Below are 7,624 nucleotides of genomic sequence, written 5' to 3' on the forward strand. Positions count from 1 at the left end.
TCAGAATATCTCATTGTGCTGTATTCACCTGTCTTCTTGTGATGGATGGTAAAATGCCTATATACTGAGATCCCGTGAGTGGAATGACTCAGGCACTGTAGCAGTCAACTACTATGGACCTTCTCATAGTTCATCAAAATGAGGACCATCTGCTTCCAGACTGTGGGTGACCATAAGTAACTGAAACAGCAGAAAGCAAAACCAGGAATAAGGGAACTCTTGTATTCTACAGCTTTCCAAGCCACAGACTGTGCCTTAAGAAAAGTTACAAGACATACAATTTGTTAGAGAATGCAACAGATCACCCACAAGTGGCATTATCTGCCAATGGGTAATTGACCACCTTAGCTTTCCTGGAGGGAGCCATACGAAATATTGCACATAAAGGAAAAGATAAAATCATAAGCAAAACAAAATTAAACTATATACTATAAATATAAAATGACATATTCTCAATTACAAAAATAGGAAGGTTGCTATTCAATATAAATGATTATTCCTCATCACTCTGTCATGCACATGTTAGCTGCCCGGTGTGTTCCCACCTGCTACCCGTCTGCCTCAAACACAGAAAAAGCATCGTCAAGTTTCCTCAAAAGAATCCACTTTTATCCATCCAAAAAGAGTGAGAAATGTCTATTGCACTGAAGATTATTCTGTTAGGACTTGAAGAGCAGAAGCAGAGAAGACGAACTGCCAGAGCACAGACAAAAACCAACTTAAAAATTCATGGAGCACATTTTTCTTCCCCCAAAACCTCCTACAGCCATGCTGCTCCCTGAGCTTTCACTCAGGAACTTCCCCCACCCCGATTCCTTTGTATCTACCTGTTATGCACATACAGTTCCTTTCTTGTCCCACCTTGTGATTAGGGGAGTCTCCTTTCCTTCCCGGCCATGCCCTTTGGGTCTTAGACTCCAACTCAAGCAACTTAATGAAGATCTCCCCCCCACACGTAACAAAATGCTCCCTCCCCTGAGAGAAATCCTGCCAAGGAAACTTTTATCTTGTTATGCTTTCTCTTTTCTTTTTTTTTTTTTTCAAACCCAGGCTATCTTGGGTATACATTGATCCGCTTTAGTGAAGCTGAAAAGAAATTGAACCACATAATGTTTCAAGAGGAGGATGTATTTCTGCTTTGCACATCCCTCACTCTTCTCCTGCCTACCACTTCCTCATCAGGGAAAGTTCAGAAAACGTGGAAAAACACTCCGCATGGAATAAACCTAGGCACCTTAGCTAAAGAGCCAGGGAAGCTGGTAACCACTTACACTGCTGCCTCTGACATCAAAAGAGTCTAATTTTAAGGAAGTGGACTGAAAAGAAGATTGTTATAATATTGGTTTCAGGGAATCATTCTGGAAAAGTAGGACTCTGTGAAGCAAGTGTCAGATATTATTATCCAATTGTTCCTCCAGCATTGCAGTGGGCAGCACGAATCACTTTTATTTGATAGGTCTTTAGATAGGAAATGACCCCTGAATCCTTTATTTCCACTTGTGTATCACCCCATTTAGCCTCTGTAATGTATCCCCAGTTGGCCCAAAGGTGCTTAAAACGACAATCTGGTATTATAAACACACACACACACACACACACACACACACACACACACACTGCCTGGAAAATCCAGCCTGTGGCACACGGGGTCAGGGCAGGTGCACAGCCAGCACGGTCTGCAGAGTTTATCTCCCTTCTTCTGTCCCCACAGCTGGGGTCCTCGCATCCCTGCTCATGATACCTCCACAAGAGGACCTCTCTCTGACTAGCTACAGCCAAGTTTCTAAATCTCTTTATGCCTCAATTTTCCCATCCACCTAATGAATATAGTACCATTGAATTGATAGGGTTGTACTTACCATTTAAAATGTAATAATATACATAAAATACCTAACACAGTCCCCCCACCAAAACACAGTGGATGCTCAATAAACACGGAATGTTGTTTTTGTTGTTGATATCACTTGACTCCTCTTAGCACAAAATACAGAGTAAAAGAGGCCAAGGGAGAATCCACCAGCCTTCCTCCAAAACCACATCCTCTGACAGGTTGAGACAGCAAAGACCTCCCTACCCCCACCAACCAAACTCCCTCCCCCTCCTCCCAGAAATGCCATGATGGTCTTCGCCAACCTCTGAAGAACTGCTACCTTGCCATCAGTCTGAAAGAACTGTGGATAAACAACAGGTGAGCATCAGAGCACTCCCTTTACTTCCCCATCCATAAACTAACGGGCACCATTCCAAGCCAGAAAAAAAGCAGTTTCAAGATAAATTTCTGTGAAGGACGCTAGCTTACCTCACTTGGCCCCCTCAGAACCTTGCAGGCTGCTCTGAGCCCCAGGGGTCTGTTTATCACTAAACCAGGAGGGTTTCTTAAATTCAGCTGTTCTAAAAGTTGACTGACAATAACTGAGTCCACATCTTTGATATGTATATTTTACTATTCATAATTATAAAACATGAATTTCATAAGGTATGAAGGAGATTTTGATATTAGCTAATAATTTCTCCTCACTCTAAAAGATAGTATGTTAATTTTTTAAAATATGCCCTAGGCTGGATTCTCATCTGTGTCTCCTATGGTTCTTATCCTGTGCTATCCATGTTGGAAACTTTGTTTCTGAGTCCCAGGCCCTTCTTACTGAATCAGCACCTTTGTTTATGCCACAAAGTAATGAATTTATGAATTGATTTCTATATGTGAATATAGTAAACTCCTGCAGAGACTTGGACACAAACTTTGGCACATCTCTACTATTGAATAGAGTGTTCCAAAGCCGGCTCAAGGTTCTTCTTATGGGGGAGCAGGAATCTTTTTGGAGAAGCTCTCTTCTTCTTGTGAGTTGACTAAGAACTCCAGCAGTCTACAGGGAAGAGGTCAATCCAACATCCGCACTCATATGTGGAGAGCCAGAAAATCCGTGGGTGACTGCCATTGCTTCTCCCTGACACAGAGGGAATACAGCCTCCTGCTGACTCAGAAATCCATGAGGTCATGTGCATTTTTGAGAGAAGATAATCCACTGCTTTTATTTTCAGCAGAGGGCAATTCCACTGACATGTGCTTTCAACAAATAGTCATTGAGCATCTCTAGGTAAAGCAGATACATGGTGGAAAGGACAGCATCAACCTTAGCTCCTTGCCCTTACACTGAGGACAAGCAGAACATGTTCATGGAGCCCTGACACTCAGACCTCACTCACCAAAAAGCAGTGAGGCCAATAGTTATAGAGAAAGTCATCTTTGATCTCATGTCCTCTCTCCTCATGTTTCTCTGGCACTTTTCCTAGATTGCTTTTTATTTTGTTTTGTTTTGTTTTTAAGTTTATTTACTTTTGAGAGAGAGAGAGAAAGAGAAGCATGAGTGAGGGAGAGGCAGAGAGAGGGAGGGAGACACAGAATCTGAAGCAGGGTCCAGGCTCTGAGCCGTCAACACAGAGCCCAAAGTGGGGCTCAAACTCACAAACCACAAGATCATGACCTGAGCCGAAGTCAGATGCTCAACTAACTGAGCCACCCAAGCATTCCAGATTTTTATTTTATATTTTATTTTATTATATTACATGTTATTTTATTTTATTTTAGTAAAAGTTTATAAGTCTAGAACACAGTATGGTAGACTACTGGCACAATGTTGTATATCAGATCTCTAGAACTTATTCATCTTGCCCAACTGAAACCTTACACCCTTTGATTTAGCAACTCTCCATTTCTCCCTCCCCCCAGCTCTGGCAACCACCCATTTCACTCTTTGATTCTATGAACTTGACTATTATGGATACCTCATGTAAGTGGAATCATGCAATACATAGCACTCTGCACACATCAAATCTTATCTGATTGTTTTTTTATTTACTTGACTCATTTCCTTCTTTATCTCTACATTTTTTAAATCACAACTATTTAAATACAGGACACAGGGTGCCTGGGTGGCTCAGTTGGTTGAGCGTCCAACTTTGGCTCAGGTCATGATCTCAGTTGGTGGGTTTGAGCCCCGCGCCAGGCTCTGTGCTGATGGCTAGCTCAGAGCCTGGAGCCTGAGTTGGATTCTGTGTCTCCCTCTCTCTCTGACCCTTCCTTGCTCACACTGTCTCTGTCTCTCAGAAATAAAATAAATAAATAAATAAATAAATAAATAAATAAATAAAATAAAAACTGGACACATTTGCTTCATCCACACTCACAATACATTGACCATCACTTGGAAAAGAAATATTGCCAACTTCAGAGAGACATTTGGAAGGGTCCACGCCCTGCAGGTCCCCACTGGCTTCATCTCACCAAGGTTTTCAGTTTCACCGCAACATTATCTTTTAGAGCTTCTTGTAGCTCGGACTCCAGAAAGAACCCTGGAAGATCAAGAGCATCTTCCTCGAGTGGCCTGAGGAACAGAGTTGGCAGGGTCTATCTGCAATCCCATGGCCCAGTTAGTACATGATTCCATGCCCGTGTGACTTTAAATTTGGAATTTAATTTCATCCAAATAGCCAATTGCCCCTGCTAAACAGTGTGGTGGTGCACAGAGTAATTACAGCAAAATGCTGCACCTCTCTATGGGCTCTGGTAGCACAGGACAGTTTTTAGCAATTCGTCTTCCATCCGCTGTCCTAGGAAAAACAGAGGAGCAGAGGCCAGTGGGGGTGGTCATGAGCCTGCATTCCCTTGGTGCCCAGGAGTAGCTCTGCTCACTGTCTGCCAGCTGGGGAATGAACCCTGAGGCTTTCCCTTCAGCTGGTCTGGCCTCGCACCCCTGCCAGGTTAGTCTCTGTGGGAGCCAAAGAGCAAAGAGCCTCCCTCACATAAAGCAGGCATTATGAACGCATCTGTTTCGCCAGCTCAGCAAGGCAGCGTGACTGGAGATAAATATTTTTGGCAAACAGTACAACTGCTGTCACCGCGTAGGGACACAGTAGTGCCTGAGCAACACAAGTAAGTTACTTGGACTTTGGAAATCAAGGGTCGTAACATCAAGAGATGATGGATAGCAGCAGAGAATGAAGAAAACGGAACGGCTCATCATCTTCTGCAGGACTGGAAAAGGTTCTTTTCCTTCTGGGAAGCTTCGAAGACGTGGAGGCACAGGAAGGCCAAGGTCTTTGCTCCCTGCCCACGGCCAGATGGATGCACTGCCACTGAGCACCTGGGCTCTGGGCTGAGGCAGAGGGAGGGGGTCAAGGGTGCTATCTCCAAACTTAAAAATAGGCCTTTGCATTCAAGGTGCAATGCATTTAATAACTTCTTTCTTCTGAATATTTGCTTTCCATTTCAAGTCAGCTCCCAGGGTCCCTGCAGAACTTTGCAAACTCTCTTTAAAAGGCAGATTTCACACAGAGAGAAGGAGGTCTCCGTGCAGGCAGATCAATGGAGTTTTCACCTCAGACAAAAGTCAATTAAATAGATTGGAGGACTTTGGGACCCGCATTCTGAAAAGATCATGGGTGTGTGTGTGTGTGTAGGTATGTGAGTATGTGAATGCGTATACACGTGTGTGAGCATGAGTTTGTGTGCATGCTCCCACTCTTTTTACTGAAGCGAAGAAGCAGCTTATCTATTCAGCTCACTGATGAAGTATTGAAACTTTCACGTTGAAAGCAATGACTGTTGACTGCATTCATTATAGACAGACTGTCTGACGCCCCTTGAATTTCCAGAGTAACAGAAGCCCTTCAGTCTGCCTGATGCCCCACAAAATGGCTTCAAAACTATTCTCCAGACTATTCCGGAGGGGAATTACTCCTAAGGAGTAGCCTCTTTTTCAGCACTGACAACTTCTTTTCTTTAGGAATGACACTGCTGGTACCAGGGACAATCTGCTCCAAACCTTCCGCTCATTGTTCCAGCTTCCAAAGGTGAACTACTACTTATCCAGAATGGCCATTACCCTTCCGTCTCTTCATTTTTCCTGAAATTTCAGCTGCTTCTCATGGTGGTTTGAAAACCAACTATGCCCTGACCTGAAACACCACTGAGGCCAGCTCACCTTGGGATCAGTTTATTCTTTGACACCTACTAATTGCTGTGAGATACAGGACACATTTTACCTCTAACCCTTTGAATTCAAGAGAGCAAAGAGCTAAGGGTACAGGCCTTAGAATCAGTTTGCCTGGGCTCAGACTTCCAGTTTCTCCATTAGCTAGTTTGTGGATTTGATTTAGCAGCATCATGTTCCCATACATCATTTTATTTATCTGTAAAATGGGAATTAAAGCAGCACGTGCCTCATCAAATAAGTGTGAAAATTCAACGAGTTAGCACAGGGTAAGATGCTTTAAAAATCCTGGCACACAGTGAGTGTCCACTAAATGTTACTTGTTATTATCTATATGACAGCTCTGCAAGGTGTATCTGATCCCAATATTCTAAAGGAGGAAGCCGAGCCTGGAGAAGCGAGCAGGCTGCAGCGAGAGTAAATGGCAAAGCTACATCTTAAATTCTGAAGGACCATTCTCTAGAACCTATATGCTCCTGCCTCACTACACACTGAGCCTCCCTTCAGTGACTCACAGCGAGGCATTTGTTGTAAGCCTTACCAACTCCTGGGCGTAATGAGAGGTAGGCCAAGTCACGGCAACAACTGATGATAGTAATTCTGATTATAAAAACCCATGTTTCTCTGCTCTACTTCCAGCACACACCCCCAACCTTTCCAAAGGAGAAAAGTGATTTTTCTTTTCATGGCTTCTGCAGGCAGGAGGTGGAGGGGAAAAAAGAACAAAATGAGAAAAGTGAATCAGGAAGTAAAGAGACCTTGACAGCTGGAAGAGAAGAAAATATCTCATTTTCTTAAGAAAAAAAAAGGTATATTTTCTTGGGTACCTGGTTGGCTTAGTTAAGCTTCCAGCTTCAGCTCAGGTCATGATCTCATAGTTTGTGAGTTCGAACCTTGCATCGAGCTCTGTGCTGACACCTCAGAGCCTGGAGCCTGCTTCAGGTTCTGTGTCTTCTTCTCTCTCTGCCCCTCTCACACTCACACTCTCTCTGTCTTTCTTTCAAAAATGAATAAACCTTTTTAAAAAGTATATTTTCTTTATTTTCCTTTTTACAAAAATTTTCCCTGTGTGGCCTTCTTTTTTTTGTTTTTACATTAGTTTTGTATTTGATTTTTTCTGAAAATTTGGAAGAATTTTTTTCTAATGATTACATGCCTATCTATGATTTTACATAATACATTTAATCCTCTGTTTCTTTTAAGGAGTAGAGGTTTTTTAGAACTATTATAGGTTAAAAATCATTCCTTTATGGTGTGTGCTGCAGGGATCCTTATTTAATAAATCCTTGCCTACACAAAGTCACAGGGGTGTACTTTTGCAGTACCAATTAACTTTATGCCTTGACCAAAGATGAAATTAGCCCATATATTTTTCCTTTCCCTTCACCTCCCTCTATTCTGCTGCCCCATTGATCTGATGATATTATCATTTTAGTGTTCACCTTTGTAATGGTAAATATACTTATGCTTTTATCCAGAGGATTACCAAGGACAAGCCTGTGGGAACAGTCCATGCCCGGTACTAGCCGTAAGAATGTACATTGTTCCCTAGAACAGTTTAAAAGAAAAATAAGACCAACCAGAAGTGAGTCAGTCACTATTACCCACACTGCACCAGTAATACGTGTCAG

The sequence above is a fragment of the Suricata suricatta genome, chromosome 4 (genome assembly GCF_006229205.1).
Source record: "Suricata suricatta isolate VVHF042 chromosome 4, meerkat_22Aug2017_6uvM2_HiC, whole genome shotgun sequence".
NCBI lineage: Eukaryota > Metazoa > Chordata > Mammalia > Carnivora > Herpestidae > Suricata > Suricata suricatta.